Below are 21,459 nucleotides of genomic sequence, written 5' to 3' on the forward strand. Positions count from 1 at the left end.
AAATACCTGCAGCAGGTTTTCTTTCAAATCTCATTGATCAGAATTATATTACATACCTATCCTTGTACTGATAAGGAGAATGGGATCAACCAGGCCTACCCGAAGAATTTAAGGGTGAGGGGAGGGGTATTGTCTTCACTGACACACATGGACACTTGGGAGAAGGGTGGATTCCCAAATAGAATCCTTTCTGTTAGAAAGAAGCAAGACAACTGACAGTATTCTCTATCTGTGTAATTTGGGGAAAGTTATTTAACATCTGAGATCCTCACTTTTCTCTAGACAATGAGGATAATGGTGTATTTATCATGTAAATGAAATAATAATTGAAATGAGAAAACACACATAAAGCAGCCTGGACAGTCCATGACAAATAGTATTGTCTGGTTCAGTGATTGTCAAATTGTGGTCTCTGAACCAACAGTATCAACATCAGCATCCCCTGGGATCTTGCTAGAAATGTAAAGTCTCTGGCCCCACCCCAGACCTTTTGAATTAGAAACTGATTGATGGGGCCCAGCAATCTGTCATAAAAACCCTTTAGGTGATTCAGATGCACACTCAAATTGAGAAGGACTGGTTTCTAGTTATTAAGGATGTAGGAGCCTGACTAGCCTGGGTTCATAGCCCAACTCTATCATTTACTAGCTGTGTGACTTTTGGTACATTTTTTACCTTGTCTGTGTTTTGGTCTCCTCATTTGTAAAGTGGGGATAATCCTTGTCCCTACCTCTTAGGTTGCTATAGTGATTAAAGGAATCCATCCAGATAGAACGTAGAACAGTGCTTAGGGCATAGTTAATGTTCAGTAAGTGAAAGCTATTATTATAGTAGAGTACATGTAAATGCTGAATCTGAGTTTTTTGCCTTTGGAAAAAGAGATAGCCAAACTTATTGGAATTATTTTTAAAGTGAGGACCTGAGGACTTTACCTTAAGTGAAGTTGAATAGTCCAACCCCTATTTTGGCTGCTTGAAATCCTTATTTCCCTTACTTCCTGGTTTCTGATTGTGATGTGGATAATGTCGATGGTGCCAAGTTCTTCTGAGTTTATGCACATAATACATAGCACACATTGTTAAGTTGTTCTTCATCCTCTGTGAAAGCCTATTGTCATCAGTTTTATATCCTGTTCCCATGAGAACTTTACCTTTCCCATTTACATTCTGTTCTTGATGGATTGTCTAGTTTCTCACTTGGACAACTTATTGTCTTTCCCTGATGCCCACTTAAAAGCGCCCTCTATTTAAAAAAAAAGTTTTCCATCAAGGCATCTGGATATTCATTTCTTTTGTTTTTTAATCTGCCTTCTATCTGAGGTGATTCCAATTGTTTTACAGTATGCAGCTGCTACTAGACACTAATGGTATTTTCACTGGGCCAGTTGTATTTCCCAGCCTTGTTTGTGTATATTTGATTGTCTTCAGTATTTTATGTGAGTTGTAAACACACTGGTAGAAACAACTCAATAAATGACAAACAGTAAAATGAATAATAAAAAGTTATAGTCTCATAAAATGAAAATGAGTGGGGCCCCTCTCTCAAATAGAAGTTAACCAGGAATATCAGTGTGTTATGAAAATGCCAGCTGGCTGCTACTTTCCCTTAAAATATTCTTTCAGTCACAAACTCGTTTTTGTAATCCTCCTCTGCAAAACACAATTTTCTTTCCCTTCTACTCACTTTTTTAATCACTCTAGGAAACACAACCATCCACTTATATTCCAGGCCCCAAATCTTGGTGTTATTTCTTATTGCTTTTTCATCTTCCCAACATTCAAAAATCTACTGAAAGCTTTCTGCTTTTATCCTTTTTAACATTCCCTAACTGTAATATCAGAGACCTCCAGTGGGGAATTGGGGATTTCAGGGTAAAGAATAATGCATTTGGCTAGATTATCTCCATTCTTAATTTTTTAATTCCATGTATGACTACACTCTTATCCAGAAATTCTGTAAAGACCTTTAAAAAAAATCCACCCCTAATAAATTTGAAATGTAAAATACAAAGCAAATTTTACTTTTTACGTTGTACTTTTTGAAGGATTGTACATTGGTGTGGAGGTAGAGAAAAATAAAAATATGGCAGTTAAAAGAATGGCCTCTTGCTTCCTAGCTTTTCCTGTTCATTATTCAGGCTCCCTTTTATTAACTGTTGCTTTGCTCGCTTTGACATATTACCCTTGGTTTTTTCACCATAAACTCACTGTTATTGCTCTTCAGGGAATATATGGTTTATCATCTACCTTTTCTTTAAAGAAAAGTTTTACTTTTAGAAATGCACCTTGCAGATAACAATTATTTTCTCTAACCTCATGCCCTTTATCTACTCATTAACAATTTAGACTTTAGACCAGAAGGAACCATTTCCATATTCTGAAAAATAAACCTATTTCAGTCATGTATAAACAAGTTGTGCTAAATTAAAAACATTTAGTTCCATTTTATTCGTCATTTTTAACACATAACCCTATGATCCAAAACTCAAATAAATCTTAGAATCACTCAATCCAAATGTTAAGAAAATCTCGTTCCTCAGTATACCCTTGGATGTGGTAGATCATGTTTTCAAAGATGGCTGCACCAATATCTCCCATCCCGTATGCTCTTTTGCAGTGTGACCATACCACTTCCTCATCAAGAAGTACAGTCTGTTTTCACTCCCTTTGAATCTAGACTAGCCTGTGCCCTATTTCGACCAATAGAAAGCAACAGAAATAACGCTGTGCAACTCCAAAGCTGAGCCTTAAGAAATCTGCAGCTTCTGCCTTCATGTCTTGAAGAATTCTTTCTCAGAATCACCTGCCTTGTTGTGAGGAAGCCCAGGGAGCCATGTAGAGAAGCCACATGGAGGAGAACCAAGGACCCCAGGCAACAAGCCTAGCTGAGTTCCTACCTGGCATATGAATAAGACCATTTTGGACCTTCCAGCCCACTCAGAGTTCCAGCTGATGCTCTGTGAACTAGAATAACTGCCTGATTAACCCATAGAATCATGAGAAATAAAAATTGTGTTGTTTTAAGTCACTATGTTTTGAGGTGATTTGTTATGCAGCAATATCTATTTGGAATAGTAGGGCTCCACTCATCCTATTTTTGAGTCTTTCTACCAAGTTCACCTGCTTACCATATCACCCATCAGGCCTTTAGACCTTTGCAAGGAAGTGTAATTTACTTTTGGGTCTTGAAAATCACCTCTTGCCTTGATAAACAAAATGGCTCACTTTTCAGGGCTTATGAAAATGACCAAATAAGAATCACAATGATGATGAACACTTATGATGTGCCAGGCACTACTCTAAGTATAATATTTTTATTAATACATTTAATACTTAGAAGAACTTTTTGAGCTAGGCACTATTATTATTTTCCTCATTTTGTAGATGAGAAAACTAAGACACAGAGAAGTAAACTAATGTGTACAAAGTCAGACATAAGGGAGAAACACAATCAGAAACAAAGCATCAGACTCCAGAGCTGCATGCTTCTCCACTGCCATGTCCTGCCTCCTGTAAAGAATGACTAATGATAGAGGTACTGCATCCTAAAGTGACCTAGGTGAGTGTCGTGTTATTTCTTTAATTTACGTTGCTTAATCCTCTTACTTTAGTTAAGAAAGTCCTTTAAGGCTTTGATTGCTGCATTCATTTGTTCTAGATTCTGAGCTGTGTCCCATGCTACCAATTACATTTAGAAAAGTTACACCACACTTGGCCAGGTTCATTGTTCATGGTATGATGGGGTCTCCTCAGTTTCCCCATCCCTGTGAGGCCACTGCAGAGGGCAACAGAGTAAAGGCAAGCAATGAGGTGGAAGGGGAGGAGGCAGACTGATTGAGTGGAAGGGGTGGTCCCTGGTGGGCAGAGCTCTTTATACTCCCTCACTCAGATGGTGGGTGAGGGCCTGGTGGGTGTGCAGCGCAAAGCTCCTTATGCCCACTGACGACAGGAGGGAATGCCAAACTTGTGCCAGTCAAACCTAAAGCTAGGAAATTATTATGCAATTGCAGCTTTAAGACTGCTTCTGGTGCCACTTTCCAATTGTACACTGCCTTCACATCCCTCCTAGGCAGCTGTTCTAGAACTGCCACTGCAAGATGGGGGAAAGAGGGAAGGGTGCTTTTGCTTCAAGTAGCTTTGATCCTCCTATTTCCTCTCTGCCTGATGACTGCCTCAGTAACTCCTAGAAAAATATGAAAGCCAATTATAAAATTCAATAGGTCTATGTTCTCTTGCTGTATTAAGATCAAGGTCTTTGGAGACAGACAGACTGCCTGGGTCAGTCCCATCTCTGCATTTTACTAGCTGTGTGGCTTGGTGAAAGTTGCTTTGTTTTCTGAGCTCCACTGTCCTTAGCCATAAAACGTGGGTAAGCATAAATAAGTCATAGGCCTCATGTATCAAGCAAATGTAAGGGTAGCTTATTATTTATGTATAAGGAGTATAGCGTGCATCCATACGATCATTAACGTGCCACGTGGCTTTCAAATGTGAGCTGCAAAAACCCTAATATAGAAATATAGTTTTAAATCTTCTACTAAAAGTAATTTGGAGTCCTTTCCTTGAATTCAGACAAAGCAGGTGCAGCTTTGGAAAGCACTGAAAATGGATCCTGTCTTTTGGCCAAGGACCCCAGTGTGTCCCTAATAGAGTGGGGAGGCTGGCTGTTCCCACTTGCACAGGTAATGCTGTAAAGATGAGAACCACATGGATGAAGAGATACTGTCTTCTTTAATGACAGCTAATGAAGACAAAAGCTCAATCTCAGCTGTACGTTCTGTCTCTGGGAAGTCACTTATGGAGGAGTCCTATAATTGGGGTTTGCTCCCTAAAATAATTCTCAGGTTGATGAGTATCTAAATTGTGTCCCTGGACACATGTCTGAGGCAAAAGCCCTAAGGGCTGATGGCCATAAAGGGAGAAGTATAGTATTTTTCACTCAGTGGGGATTACTAAATGAGGATGATATCACTAAGAATCGCAGAAGGGGCAAGTGTCCAAGAGGCCCTTTTGGCTTCTGCAGTGGGACCTGAGAACTCTGCACTGGGCTCCATAATTTATCTGTTCAGCACAGAACTCACACAAAGCAGGCATGGCTACATCAGCATTTGGGGATTTAAAGCAGGCTTCTCTTATCCACAGACCCTCTCCTCAAATCCTAAGAATGATTCAGCTAATTGATTTCACTTTATTTTTAAAGAAAATTATTGTTGGTGTGTAAACTAGTAAAGTCAATGAAAATGCAGTATTGGGGCTAGGGAGACTCAGAGTAACTTAAAAGTTCAGTGGATAATTACTATTTTTGCATTGTTATTATTACATATTTTTAACAGATAATCCATGAATTATGTAGTGTACAGTATAAGCCTAGTGGAATATATTAGGCAAACATTTTTGATCCATGCAAATATAGATAATCTGTGGTTGCACCTGTTCCTAGTCATGTCCCGGGAATATTTGAAACTCAGGCACAGGATGAACGTCTGTTAGTGTCAATATAACAATAACAAAACAGAGTTGGCAATGGGGTCAGGAAGTCTTTTGTGGGCTGGGAGCCACTGTCTGCAGCCAGAGCCCAGCACGGCTGTGTTTCCGATGCCCATCGACCAGGAAAAGGAGTCTTGGGTTTCCAAATGATTTTCCCCCTTCACAAAGCTGTTGTAAAATAAAATACAAATCCTTCCTGAATGTTCCTAGCTTTCCTTCCTTTAAGAAGTTTTCTGTCAATGGGAAACAAAGCCTTATTCAAAGGATTAAAGCCATAGTCATTGTATTGTTTACAGCTTCAATAATGTGGCTTTCCTTCCAGGGACAAAATTTTCAATTCACAAATCATTTAAAAAACAGGAAATTTTTGGAAAACATGTGCTTGTAACAAACAAGGGATCCATCATGTGGTACAGAAGTTTATACAAAGAGGCGTTTGATTTTAAGATTTTTTTTTTACTGTGTTGGGCTTCTGAATGCATTCTAGGAAGATTATTCCTTAAAAGAAAAAGCCATATGGCTTTTAATGTAAAACTACTCAGTTCCAGCCCCCAGAGGTGGGAGGAGGAAAAAGGGAAGAAGATTCTAGCTATATTTCCATGGCTTCACCCCACACAGTATTGCAGGGGCAACAGTCTTGTGCAATGCCTTCTCCCCCTGTTGTCCTTAGTTTTCTGCTTTTCCTCTCATCCCAGCCAAGTCCTGGGCCCTCACCTGGGGAATGAAGGGAGAAGGGTTGACAGCACTGGTTAGGGGAACTGGAGAGTATGTGCAAGGGGGTCAGTGGCAGCTCTGAGCTCCAGCACTGGGCAGTAACCATAGGGAGCCACAGAAAGTCATGTCTTTTGCCAGCAGGGGGAAAGAGGGCTGATGGAGGGCAAGGATGAAGCAGCAGTGCTAAGCTGTGGGGAAACTCACTTTGGAAATTTGGAAATAAACAACTGAGAATAGTATTTAGATTCCTCCTTTTGGTGACCATCTTTTAGTTCTTTTATCTGTATGCTAAAAGCAACATCATAGATCATCTTGAATTATCATTTTTAGTGTGTGGAATTCCTCAACATCATGATTTTTCTTTAGTTGCTGCCTTCCCCCATTTTCTTTAGCTTTTATCCCATTCCCAGGGAAAACATCACTTTTCCCTAATAGAAGGATGACAAAACCTATTTACTTCCTAGCATTTTCTTCTATGCGCTTGCTACTCAAAGTGAGACCACCACCAGCAGCATCTAGTTTGTTAGAAATGCAGAGTCTCAGGCCCCTTTCCAGAACTGCTGGGTCAGAATCTGCATTTTAACAAGATCCTGAGTGATCAGCATACACATTAAAGCTTGAGAAGCTTTGGCCTATACTATACTACGGACCTGGCTCATTGTCCACACTCCCCAAGGCCCACTTCTGACCCTGCCAACTTCTCTGTCTCATCCCATGTCACTCTACTTCTCATTCACCACTTTCAGCCTCACTAACCCTGCTTGTTCTTGCCTCCAAGCCTTTGCACTTGCTGTTTTCTTTACCTGGAGTACTCGTGCCCCATCTTAGTATGATCGACCCTTTTATTTTATTGCTGTTTCAGCTTAAATGTTACTTCCTTAGAGAAGGCTCTGACTATATGAAGAACCACCCCCACGCCCAGCCACTCCCTATCCCATTACCTTATTTCATATTCCTTTTGGCATTCAACAATATCTGAAATCATTTCATTAATTCATTTTGGGGTCTACTTTATTCAGGGTTATATTCCCAGTGCCAAGAGCAGGGCCTGGCACATAGAAGGTGCTCAGTATATGTTTACTGGATGAATAAAGTTCTGGGGATCATGAATGGTGATTCTGCTCAAGTATTCTCTACTCTGTGAAGCCTTTCCTGAGGACTCCTTTGTACAGTGGACTGTACCTTCCTTTGAGCTCCCAAACTACCATGTACTCTGCCTTCATTATAGTACCTTTCCTACTAGCTTGCTTGCATTTATTTCTTCTTCTTTATCAGAGCATGAACTCGTTGAAAGATGGGAACATATCTTGTTAATCTTTGAATCACCACTGCCTGACATAGAACCTTGCCCATCAGAGATACTCAAACATTTGTTCAGTAACTACCTGGCTAGAACTCTGGATTCCAGAGATGGCTGAGTGTAAGAACTAAAATGTCTTGAGCAACTATTATGTGTGAAGAGCTTAACATCCATTATTTATTTAATTTTTATAGATACTATTTTGAAGTGGGTGTTATTCCAATTATATACATACCCTCGGATTCAAAGTATATTATTTGCTTGAGGTCTCACAGTTAGCAAATGATGGAGCTTGAAGTTGAATCCAGGCTTTTTCTAACTTTAAACTCCATGTTCTTCCCTCCATCCCATGCTGGCCCCCAGCTTTTTAGCTTAGCAGAAGCCATACATTTTAGAATGATTTCACACTCTGCATTATCTATAAAAAGCAGTGGTTGATACCATGTATACTAGGTAGTCTCCAAAAATGGCCCCAATGAATCATGCCTACTGGTATTCATGCCCTTTTATAGTTCTCCACCCAGGTATCTAGGCTGCTACCGTGTAGCTAATAGAATGCAACAGAAGTAATGCTGGTTGGCTATCAAGTTTGGGTCAAAAGAAGCCTTGCAACTTCCACTTGGAACACTTGCTCTGGGGATAGCCAGTGCCATGTTAGAAGTCTGACTCCCTGGAACCACCACACTGTGAGGAAGTGCAAGCGTAGGAGGTATCTGGCTAGCCTCCAGCTGTTCCAGCCATCCCAGGTCAGGCACCAGACTCGGAAGTGAAGAAGCCATCTTGGCTGTCCAGTCCCAGACCTCATCTGACTGCAAATGCATGAGAGATCCTGAGTGAGAACTGCCTAGATGAGCCTACTGTTTTTGTCATTCTCTTTTTGTCATTCTCTGTCATTACAGATAAATTATTGCTTGAAACCACTTCAGTTTTGCAGCAGTTTGATATGCAGCAATAGGAAACTAAAACACTATGGTTTTTTTTAAGAAGAAAATAACCATATATTCATAAACACACACAGCTTTTCAGCTTCCCTTATTATTTTCCCCTCTATATAAGTATACTTTGTGCTATAAGGAGATTCACACTCTGCCTTTAATAAGGTTTATAATCTTGAGCAAGTCTCTATGTAATAATGTCACTGAGCTTCACTTGCCTCAGTTCTAAAATGAAGGGTTGGACTAGTTAATCACCAAGGTCCATTCCAGTTCCAAAATGCTATCATTCCCTTCAAACTATCAGAGAAAAATTGAGTCTTTGTCTGACAAGTTGTAAGTTGCAGTAAATTTTACTGGCCCAAGAATTTTAAGCAAATGCCATAGAAGTGCTGACTCAGCAGCGAGGGCACAGCTCATCAGTGAGGGTAAAAACAGTCAGGAGCAACTGTAAATCCTCTGTTAGCTCCTTCTCCCCGAAGCAAAATTCAAAGAGATGATTATCTGTGACAAAAGACTTGAAAGAGGACTCTTACATTTCTCTTTACAATCAAGTCCTTCGGCTGACTTCAGGAGTTTTAACAGACTAATCAGATTTGTATAGTTGAATCAGTCTCCGGCAGATCCCTACCCCGAAATGCTAAGTTTAGGGCAAGTGTAAAGGGTGATTCCTAGAGGAAGTAAACTCTAGCCTGAGAACAACAGCTGGAGTAAAATCCCATAAGCCAGGAAAACAGCTACACAATCACAGTAACAGGTGGTTGGTTTCAAAACAAATTTCAAGGTCTGACTCGGCCGGCACCTGCTCTAGAAGCACAGGCGGCTGTGTAACTGTGCCCGGTCTGGTTAGGTCATGCCTGCCACGCTGTAACTACCTTTATTAGCAGAGCTAAGTGCTTGGTAGGTTAGATGACCCCCTCTCTGTGGGAGTAACACTTGTGTTCCCTGTTAGAAAGGGAAGAGGGAAAGAGAGAGTTTGGGAACCAGAAGGGAACTTGATGATTAACTAGTTCACTCCCCTGGATAGCTGAGGGAAGTGACGCTCAAACAAGTTAAGAAGATAACTTGCTCAAGGTCACAGGACCTATGGAAATGGTAAATACCCTCTCCCCCATTTTATTAGGAACAATTTCAAACACACAGCAAAGCTGAAAGACAACTTTTGGGGAACTTTATGGGGAACACTGAAATACCAATTACCTAGATTCTATTGTTGACGTTTTATTGAATTTGTCATTTATCTATCCATCCCTCTATGCTGCCATCTTTCCACTTTTTTTTTTTTTTTTGGTGTAGTCTTTCCCTTAAAGTAGCAGTTTATTTTTCTCATTTTTGTCTAATTATTTGATAACTCAGTTTTACACAAATTATAGACCAGAAAAAAGCAAAAAGAAATCACTGGGCCTGATAAATGTAAATGTAAATTAGCATCAGCTAGCCTGAAAGGGAACCCAGCTCTCTAAGCCCCTACCTCCAAACCACTCAAGTATTCTTACTAAGAGCAAATTCCAGAGATAGCAGAAATACTAGTCAAATACTCATCACTGCTATGCTATTCCCTCCATCTGGAATCCTACTCTTTCCCTTCTCCTGCCACCTGCTGAAATTTTCATTCCTTCAAGAATGATTGTAAGTGTTTACAAGGAACATTACTGCTATACATGTACTCTTGTTTTCAGAAAAAAAGTTATTAAAAAATCTGAAATGCTACCTTCTTCCCAATGCCTTTCCTGAACGCTGAGTTTTAATCTTTCTCATTTGAATGCCTACAGGCCTTTGTTGCCACTTTCCTCATCTCATTTTCCCTTGTTTCGGTACCCTGTGTATTTGTTTTATTGGTACCACTTCTATCACTACTACTGCTACTAGTACTTACGGTTAATTCTTTTTAAAGGACTTTATTTTATGACTTATTTCTGTGTCTCCCATAGTTCATTGCACAGAGTCAATGCTGAATATTAAGTAATTTCAAATCTATTTTCCCAATAAAATCATGTTTGAGCAGCTTTCTGAAAGTAAGATGTTAAGGACTCCTGTATCAGAGCCACTTGAGGGGCTTGTTCAATAGTCAGATTCCATCCCCACCCCCCCACTCCCCACCTCTCTCTGGCCCAGTCAGAAATGCTGGATCAGTTGGCATGAGGTTAGCAGGGTCTTGAAAGCTGAAGGTCTAGCAGGCGCCCCTGGTGATTCTGATGCTGGGTGTGCAGGGACCCCCTTGGAGAAATCTGCTCACAGGTCATCAGCATCACTAACCCTACTTTGTGTTAGACCTTTAATCACTTTTAAATCAGTGGCCCTAATCTTTCCAACCCTCCATTGGATCCCAGGTAAAGGCTGGCAACCCAGGGTGCATGTCCTGGTGGGTGTGACAATGCTTGGCTGGCATCACCCCTCACCACATCATGTGCTGCCAGGCACCACTTCTGCTGCTGACACCAACCCTCAAGTTTCCCTTTGTCACTTCCCCCTTGCCACCACCAACCGCCACTACCTCTCTTGCCCATCACCCTCCAAGGCTGAGTCAGATCCAGTGTTTGGAAGACAGGACAAAGGTGTTTCCATTCTACATTCACAATCCCATGTCTGGGAGCAAAGGAACAGCAATTTCTGTGTCTGGTTTCTTAAGAAGCTCTGCAAATCTGTTATTAAGTTGGGTCTGTGGTTTGAAGTTCCTGTCGCCTTTGATTTTACAATGAGTGCAAACTGAAGTTGAGTAACAAGTCTCTTGCCCAAGCATTAAGGGCCACCACAAAATATAGAACTCTCTCGTGGCTGGTTCCCTCATCTAGGCCAGACCCTTGGTATAGGGAATGCCCGCTGTAATCAATTCCACTGTCTGGTCTTACCAAAGTATTTTTATAGATCCTAAAACGTACTCTCTTTTAGGTGCCAAAAGATAATAGTAAGAACTATGGACTAGAAAGTTGTTTCATGAAGCATAACCTGATTTATGTTTAGTGTTAAATATACTTGCAATCATTTTCTCTAAGACATTCACAGCATTGTCATTTTTAGCTCAACCTATTTCTTTATTGTAGGAGTTTCCAAACTTTAGCAGACATCATATTCACCTAGAGGGCTTGTTAAAACACAGATATATGGGTCTCATCTACAGATTTTCTGATTTTGTAGGTCTGGGGAGGGAACGATACTTTGCATTTCTAACAATTGTCAGGTGATGCTGAAGTTGCTTGTCTGGGGACCACACTTTGATAATCGTTGCTTTAAGAGAAAGTGAAATGGTAGAACTTATTAGGCCACCTGCCAATCTCTCCGCCTGTTTCTTTTATCACAATGGCACATAGCAGTGGTTTTCAACCCTGGCTGTCCATTAGAATCACTGGTGAAGCCTTTAAAACATACAGATGCCCAGACCCTATCTTGGATCCAAGTAAATCTGCATCTCTGGGTATTTTTTTAAAAGGATCCCCAGGTGATGCCCCATTAGGGCAACCAGGATTGAGAACCACAGGAGTACAGCAAACTCTGGCCCTGGTTTGTGTTCACATATGATTCTCATTTGACAAATATGTATTGATCATGCAATATATGTTCTAGAAAATGATAAAGTGTATAAGGAATGGTCCTTGATTTCAGGCCAAGATAGATCACATACCTGAACATTTAAACAAAAAGCTGGTGTGTTGTGAGTGCCAGTTAGAGGAACAAACCATTACTGAAAGCAGAACAAGGCTAGATGATCCAAAGTCAATCAGGTCTGTACTTGAGCCTCACATTGTTTGTGATAAGTTGTGTATGCCTCTGCCACATGTGAAACATTTCCCTTTGGTGGGGGAAATTGTTCATTTATTGGTTCATTGTGGATGCTCCAACTGATTCACCATGGTAGGTATGTTTAAACTATGGAAATGATGGAACATTAAATCAATAGCTAGTCAGCTGGTGACTATTCCTTTGCTGAGTATGCTATTAAGGTTCTGTTTCAGAAGCCCTGTGCTCAACAGAAGTGAACCTTTTCACTGGAGAGGAAAAAAAAACAAAAACATGAATTATGTTTAGAAAATACTTCAATATGAGGTTTAAATAAGCATTCCTTAAATATGTTTTAAAAAATCCAAATTCATTCATGAATCAAAAAAATAAAAAAACACAACTGTGTCCAAAAATCAAACAATATTTAATTCACTTTTACGAATGTACTTATTTGCATTCTCTAGAATACAAAATTATTTCATGATTCAATGACAGCTGTCCCATGTAGGGAAATTTCTAGAAAGGAGGAAATATTCTTTGGGTGTTACTTATGTATTAAAGGCATTATTTCATTCATTGCATTATTTAATTTGGTTATATCATTTTTGAGATTTTGTTTTCATATTGGGGAGTTTTTCTATGAATAAGAGATCCCATTGACTATAAAAGAAAATTGTTTTAAAAAAAGGAAATAGATACTTTTAAAACTGTTACATTTATTTCAATTCAAAAATATCAAAGCTATCATGTTAGGCATTGCAAGAGATAACACGTGAATAAGACAAAAGTAACTTACTCTCAAACAAACTTATAATCTAGTAGAGGGGAAAGATAAGTACATATGTAAAGCAAAATATGATACACGCCTTTAAAGAGGAATAAATTTTAATGAGACTTCAAAGATCTGAAGAAGAGGAGGTCAAGGTTCAAAGAGCCTAAGATGAGGCACGGAGCTGTGTTCTGGTGTAATGCACTATTGCATGGCCAATTTTCAAAGGCCAGCTGTTCCCAGTCAAAATGAAGTCGAGGGTAGATGCAATCAATGGGAAAATCAGGCCACCTCCTATATTTTCCTAGAGATGTAGTTTTCAAGATCAATAGTTTTATAATCTCATTTCAGAAAATAAAATGAAAATGAATCTAATGCATTCTTTTTAGTTCACGTCTTAATAATAAAAATACAATTTAAAGGATTTTGTGTGTTGGCAATATGGGTACTAATATTTGATAAAAATGTTTAGTCTCAGTAGTAATTTAGGAATGAATATTGGAAGGTTAATACAATAATTGGTTTTGGTCTATCAAATTGACAAAGATATAAAAATGACTACCAAAACCCAGAAGGGAAAGGAAGAGATGCTGCCATGCGCATTGCCTTGTGACAGAAAAGCCAAGAAAACCCAATTGCCAACAGCCAGCCCCAGAATGCCACAGTCTTCAGGGTGAAAGCAATGCCTTGCTGAAACCTCGATTTTGTACTTCTCCTAGTCTCAAGGCTGTGAGCCAGTAAATTCCCACTGTTTAAGGCCTCCTCCTGCAAAAATGACTACCAAGTGCTGAGGAGGTTGAGAGGAACAGGCCTTCTCATCCTGTGTCTGTGGACCAGCCCTTGGTTCATTATATTGGGAGGGCAATAGACACATCAATTCTTCTTGAAATACACTCCATGAAAATATGGATTTGTTTTAAACTCATGTACAAGAATATTCCCCTCACAGCTTTGGTTATTTATTATTGGAAAAAATCAGTAAAGAAATAAAATGCCCAACAACAGGTTAATAAATATATTAAAGTATTATGCTGGGAAGGGAACAGGGAGGTCCACTATTCCTGGAAACTGTGCCTCATGGCCAAGAAAAATCTTCCTGACTATGTTAGATAAGTCAGGTCAATCTCCTGCACTCCATTTCTTCCCCTTCATATATTATGTAGTCCTGCCAAACAGGACCACCTGCCATTTGTGGCCTGAACTAACCCTGTACACTTTCTTGCAGTCCTTGCTTCTGCCTTTGTCATTCATTTCCTACCGTCTGAATGCCTTCCCTTGACCTCTGAGGTCTCACATCTTCAAGGCCTGGTTTGGTCAGCCACCTCCATGATGTTCTCCTTCATCACCCAAACACAAGGGTTTCCTTTAGAATTATCTGAATGATTTTCCCCCTATTAGATGTGGAGCAACTTGAGGGCTGAGGCCAGTCTTGTTCATATCCCTCGTAGTCATACAGCATTCTGGATAAATGTTTGCTGAATGAATGAAGAATGAGTGAGCACAGAAGAAGTGTACTTGGAGTCAAGTGCTGATGTCCTTCTCAGACATGGAGTAATCTTGACAAGTGCTAATGGTGCTCTTTGGTCCTCTCTTTGAGTGGTGTAGGACTTTCCATCTGAAGAAACCTTCCATCTGATGCCCATGGGAATGAGCATAGTGAAGGCTGGGACTGCAAGGGCATGGTCTGAGAGGGCAGACTAGGAAGATAAAGCAAACTGCAGCTCCTCCCTCCCCCATTTCATGGAAGAGGGGTATACCCGAGAAGGGAACTGCTCAAGACCTTTGCAAAGGAAAATAAGTAATTCTGGTGTGTTATCAGTCCTTTTACCATCCCAACAAAATCTGTTTTAATCAACAGGTCTCAAGGACAGCATATTTGTCAACAAAATGAAGAGATGAGAATTATCTAAATAAACGAAAGGCAAAATAAAAGGTTTGTATTGGGGAAAATGGATTTTGAAAGAATTTTAATGATGCACATTAGTCTAAACATTCTCAGATTTAGTATGCATAAATTCCATTTATGCCAATATTATGCCTTGACACTGTCAATGAGGTATTTAATAAGCTGACAGTTGAACTACTGTTCATACAGTTAAACTTAAGCTTGCTAAGGTGTTTTCTATCCCCCTGTAGTATGACTGTACCTCTGTATCCTATTATACTTAGCAATATACCTGCTGGCTTTCATGAGCTTTCAGGAAATGCCTTTACTTCCTGAAGAATGCAACAAACTGCCGCACAAAACACTATCACAGTCAGATGACACCAAACTGTGAACTGTGATTCCCTTCAGGACAGGCTTAGGTACTTGGGTGATTACTATTTGCAGAGTGTGCTGTGGCCAAGTTCACAGAAGAAATTTATATGTATCGAGAACCCACACAGTATGGATTCTACTATGAATGTATGTATGTATGAATCCATGTATGTGTATATGTATGTATTAATAATTTGGAGGAGGAGGGACGACCATTCTTCTTTTTAAAGCTTCCCAGTGTGGCAAAATTTAGCCTCACAGAAATGAATTATTTTTATCAGTAAACAACAACAAAAACTGTTTTTCACCAAAGGTCCACACCCTCTGCCAAGTTGCCTACGTGTGAATGAATGGGAAATATATTTCCAGGCTCGGGTAATGAATAACCTCTGAGGGACTGCACTTTTCTCCATTCCCACGGATTGTATCTACCAAGCAGTGCACTTGCTCTGAAAGGAAGAATTTGCCCCGGTTTGGAAGGAAGTGGAATAAATAGAACTGGAAGTCGCAAGGTCACCTTTAATATCATATGAACTACCTCCTAACAAGCTTCACAATTGCTTTGTTTCTTCCTCGCCAAGTGCTATAAACAGGCAAAGTCAAAGCAAACTGTTGGAGTACACACAGTGCTTGGAGGAAGCTCCCAGAGCTGTGAGGATGAGGCTGCAGGCCTAATGGGGACCATCAGGCACACCAGGGTTATGATTGTATTATGGTGCGGTGGCCAGAAGGGAGTACTGCTTGTTTTTAAAGCAAGGAATTATATTGTCTTAAATTCCTGTGTATAAAATATAGGGCAAACAAGTTACAGTTGGAAGTTGGAATATTTAGTTGCAGTAGGTACAGTATATGGAATATTTGCTTTTCACTTGGTTTTTCCTTAATAATTTTAAATATTGTATTATCATATGATCACATAAATACAGAAATGCTGTTTTCAAAGCCTTTCACCCTAGGACCCTGTTCAGTTGGTATTTAAAACACAATGCCATGGAACTTTGAATAGGAAGTGAGATACGATAGGTTAGTATAGGCTGGAGTGAAATAGTGACACAACCCAGAGTAATTTGGGCAGATAATAAAAAATATATTTACAGCCTCCCCCTCCCCAGCCCCGAGGATCTGGGGGAAGGTGTGGATGTGTTGGACATCATCACCTGGACTGGTGTTGATGTTGTCACAAACATTGGGACTGGCGATTTGATGTGCTGAGCCCTCAAGCAAGGGACTTGCCCTTATGAAGCTCATTACCACAAAGGAGAGTCTAAAGTTGTATGTAATGGTGCCTAAGAGTCTCCCCCTGAGTACCTCTTTGTTGCTCAGATGTGGTCCTCTCTCTCTCTAACTGAGCCATCTCGACAGGTGAACTCGCTGCCCTCCCCCCTACGTGGGACCCGACTCCCAGGGTTGTAAATCTCCCTGGCAACGCAGAGTATGACTCCCGGGGATGAATGTGGACCCGGCATCGTGGGACTGAGAGTATCTTCTTGACCAAAAAGGGGATGCAAAATGAGACGAGATAGTTTCAGTGGCTGAGAGATTCCAAATGGAGTCGAGAGGTCACTCTGGTGGACATTCTTATGCACTATATAGATAACCCCTCTTAGGCTTTAAAGTATTGGAATAGCTAGAAGTAAATACCTGAAACTACCAAACTCCAACCCAGCAGTCTGGACTCCTGAAGACAATTATATAATAATGTAGATTACAAGGGGTGACAGTGTGATTGTGAAGACCTTGTGGATCACACCCCCTTTATCTAGTGTATGGATGAGTGGAGGAATGGGGATAAAAACTAAAGGACAAATGGGGTGGGATGGGGGCATGATTTGGGTGTTCTTTTTTCACTTTTATTTTTTATTCTTGTTCTGGTTCTTTCTGATGTAAGGAAAATGTTCAGAGATAGATTGTGGTGATGAACGCATAACTATGTTATCATACTGTGGACAGTGGACTGTATACCATGGATGATTGTATGGTGTGTGAATGTATTTCAATAAAACTGAATTTAATTAAAAAAAAAAACAAAAAAAAAAAAACACAATGCCAGCTCTTCACTGGGGGTCTGCTTCCCTGAAAACTTTCTTATTTTCTTTCCAGGCTCCTTCATTCTCATGGTGTTGGGTATCCCCCTGTCTCTCCAATCCATTGTTGCCCAATGCTTGTTTCTGACTGTCTCCCTACTGAGGGGAGAGAAGACTGTCTAGAAGTACAGGAAAGACACTAACAAGTTTGGGATGTCCAGAGGGTTGGCAGCAGACAGGATTGGAATTTCTGTGTACTGGCTTTCAGGAATTCTTAGATACTCTATATGTGACTCACCTTGGAAGAGAGTTTTGTGTGAGCAGCACTGTCATTACCAAATAAAAACAGAACAATTTAGACTGGGCTTCCAGTCTGAGCTAATCCCACATGGTTTAAATGCAGATAATCAAAGAGAGCATAAAACAAAATTGAGTTGGTACTTTGTAGATTGTTACCTATCCTTTGATGTGGATTCTCCACTTTTGCCAAAGTTGTTTAGGAAAACCTTCCCCCTAATATTCTGAAGGTGTCACAGAGCTGTGAATTGTAATTTCAAAAAGTATGATTACAAGGATGTAAGCAACATACAATAAGAGTCTGTAAAGGGAATGTAAAGGGCAGTCCCTGTCTAATCTGAATTTTGGCTACTTCTTTACAATTCCAGAACAATACGAGCCCTCCGCATTGCAGATAATAAATCAGAGCTCAGTGATTGTGGAAACTGCTAGGTGGAGCTAGACTTGTCATGGGGCCGAATATTTTCATCTGTGGCTATCAAGAGATTCCGATCTCTGGTAGGTGTCTTAAGTATCTGGGAGCAGACATTGAGGCATCAGTCTAGAAATTCTAACACATGTGCTCTACTAAAAATGCCATGCCAGCATGGGCCTGACCAAGCTAATCATGCTCTTAAGTGCCTCCTGAGCTGTAAGAAAGCTACAAGACATTTTCTCCCCAACTGCATGAAGGGTGGGGTGGGGGTAAGATGAGCTCTTCCCCTTGTCCTGACCACCTAGAACAGCATGGCTAGTTGGCTTTGTCTAACATTAAGAAATCTCACACTTTATTAAGCAGTGAGTTTGGGTGCTTGGGTGTGCACACATGCAGGCTCACACTTGCTTCATACCTTAACATTTTTCACCTTTTAAAAAAAAATACGAAAGCAGTGAATCCAGATTGAGAAACTTGCCATGCTTTTCAATCAGATATTCCCTTTTCTCTGAGGACCACAAGACTTTATCCAAATGTGTCAACTGTGCGGTGGTGCTGTAATTTCATTTCAGGTGGCAAAATAGCAACACATTCTCCTATGATGATGAAATCCAGTTTTATTTTTATTTTCCCTTCCAGTTCTGCTTCCAGCAGAAATCTGACACCATTTACTCCCTGGGCCCAAAGTCCCTCAAGTCTGAACTATAGTGATTACATGATTGTTCCTCCCTGTTCATTAGGACTGCACCTTTGAAATGGAATTGATGAGTTTTCAGTGGCCATTCTTGAATTTCGAGATCCATAGGCATGAAAGCTTTGATGCATGGCCCTTTTCTCAGTGGGCTCCTGTGCAATAATTCTCATCTGTCTTGGTTAGAAAGTAAATTAATCTTAACCTTGGGCTCTAGGGTGTGGTTCCCTGTCCTCTTACACATCTTTAACTCACTTCTTTAGAAGAAGCACTTCTTGTTTCTTGCCCAGGCTCCTCCAATTTCAATCACTTTCAGCCTTCTATCTTTAAATTGTGTTGCTTTGATTTTAGACAAAATCTATATTTCTAGTATGATATATTGTATTTCTAGAAAATTCTCATTCTGAGCTGTAATTTAATTATATGGATCATAAATTAAAGCTTTGAAGGATACTTTGGGGCAGAAAGGGACTTAACAAAGCAAAAGTTATTATTAGGAATTACAAATCACTTGGCATTTCAACATCACTGTCGGATGTGGGCATTTTGTTGAAAGAGACCTTGTTTTGAACAATGACAGTGCATAAGACCTATGGAAGAAACTAGCTTCCAACTTGATGTCTACCAGTACAGTACAAATAGGAAATCATCAATTATATTAATAAGGCAGTAGGTTTAGAAATACTATTAGCAGAAAACTTGATGTATTAGACAGGGCTATGCCACCTCAATCCAGCTCCTCAACTATACTTATTTCATACACACTTTAGATGCAAATGAAATGGATGTGCTTTTAATGGATATTTCACAATGAAAGTAAACTTGCCAGATATCCTTGTTTACATCTTTGGTGGACTGAAGAGTTAAATTATGGCAGCATACTATTGGTGAGGAAGGTAGTGAAAGCTTCCGTTAGTTTAAGATTATGCTTAGTAGCAGACTTTAGTTAAAAGCTAAATTTAGGGAGAAGTTACCCAACTTAAAAATATTTGAACCTTACCATGCCTCAGAAGGTTAATATTGAAACACTGTAAGATTGCATTTATATTTCCATCATATTTTATTGAGTATACATATTCATTTTTGTGCCTTAGGCAGTGGCATATTGAAAGTAATGCATATCTGAAACCAGGAACAGAACAGTTTTTCAGGTACACAGAGAGTCGACATGACTGGAAAATCATAGGAAAGTGCTTAGTTACTTGTGTCAAATTTAAAGTTCTCTGGTTCTGCTGATAGGCCATGCAGAGCAAATAAGAGTAACAGAATGGTATCTAATAAGGACATTTGCTACCACTGAGCCCCCACCACATGCCCTCCCAGTATGCCCTTACTTCCTAGATGCCCTTCTGTCCAGGAAGAGTTCTGAATAGGAAGGAGAATAAGCTCACCACTACCTGGCCTTCACAATGGCCACCAGTTCCATTTTATATGGCTATAAATTTTGAAAATAATGGGTATCATGGAGATTGTTAATACTGAGTTGCAAGTCAATAGTGGTGTTGTCCATGGAATGACCAAGTTCTGTGATAACGTATCCACAAAGAAAGAATAGAGATAAATGTAATAGTACTTAGAATGTAATGTTGTAATGTTGATTTTGTGCCATCCCAGCAGAGCAGGAAAATGGATTGACAAGGGGAAAAACAAGATAAATTGTAATTGATGGGGGGAAGCATGCAAATAGGGAGTAGAGGAAAAAAAAAGATTTGAGAAGGACCAGTGAAAAAGGGGGAAAGAGGTGTGTGTTGCCAACTCCCAAAGGATAAGTGGAAAAGAAGAGATGTTCTTTTGAATAAAACTTCAGGCACATTCTAAGTATTAAAGAAACAAGAAAAGAGACATAACAAAACATATTGAAAGTTATGGTTATCAAAAAAGAGAGGGAGAGGGTAGAAAGAAGCAAAGTAGGAAAAGACTATATACCAAGTAACTTGTAAATTCATGAAATATTTCTCTTATTTTACTTCTTATAACTCATCCCTTAGAAAAAAAGTCCCTGCCTTATTAATTCAGCCAATTATAGATAGCTGGCTCATAGAAGACTTGAAAAAAAAACAGCTTCTTCCTTTTTCGAGCCTAACCGGACTAATCAGGTTATTTAAAAATTGCACCAGGGTGTATAATTTCCCCTAAATTCTAAGTTCTCCTAAACTACTTCGAGGAACTGAGAGTATATTTTTATGTAATCTGCACACCAGAGTAATTTGTGGAGCCCTGGAAGGGAAATGTGAGTTCTGATGGTATCTCAGCTTGAAACAGTTGAAGCGGAACCAGAGGTCACACTAATAACCTATCAGGAATTAAAGGAAGTGATTCCACTTGAAAGACCCTAATGTATGTGAAGACTGGAGGTGATAGGTCACCCCCAGAAAGGGGAGAAAGGGAGAATATTGATAGAGAGATGACCACGAGGGAAAACAGATCTTTGAATTGTGCCTTTGGAAGTGATTATCCTGTGTGTCCTAAACTCTGGGTCTGGATGTCACTGATACTATGCTCAGAGTTCCTCTGAATCCAGTAAACTGTTAACTGTTGAAGCCACTGCTTGGTTCCTTGCACCAAGCTCACTGTGTAGATCAATAACGTGTTTTTATGGGACCAGGATCTCTATTGCTACCAGAGCTGAAAAGAGCAAGCCGAGGGAAGATGAGACTGACTCCAGCTAACTCCAAACCTTGGGGAATGTTGTGCTGTGCTTTGCATTTGCCACATGCAACTTCCCAGGGTATTTCTTCTCTGGCAGCAAGTCCTTGCTTTTGGTTAATTTTTGGAAGAGCATGGCCTGGATTTGGAACTAGTTGTCCCTCCTCTGCCTCCTTAGATCCCGTGCATAACTCTGATCACTTCTGAT

The 21,459-nt window shown here is 40.0% G+C and overlaps 2 long non-coding RNA genes across 2 annotated transcripts in view; both read left to right on the plus strand.

The window, feature by feature from the left end:
* The window catches only part of LOC119544940, a 153,137-nt gene that overhangs the window by 10,863 nt on the left and 120,815 nt on the right, over positions 1-21,459 (plus strand). The gene's annotated exons all lie outside the window — the stretch shown is intronic.
* Positions 3,392-16,288, plus strand: LOC119544941. The gene is made up of 3 exons (XR_005218970.1): positions 3,392-3,558; positions 14,777-14,851; positions 15,492-16,288. It is a non-coding gene; the product is annotated as an uncharacterized LOC119544941 (long non-coding RNA).

This window comes from Choloepus didactylus, chromosome 9 (genome assembly GCF_015220235.1).
Source record: "Choloepus didactylus isolate mChoDid1 chromosome 9, mChoDid1.pri, whole genome shotgun sequence".
Lineage (NCBI taxonomy): Eukaryota > Metazoa > Chordata > Mammalia > Pilosa > Megalonychidae > Choloepus > Choloepus didactylus.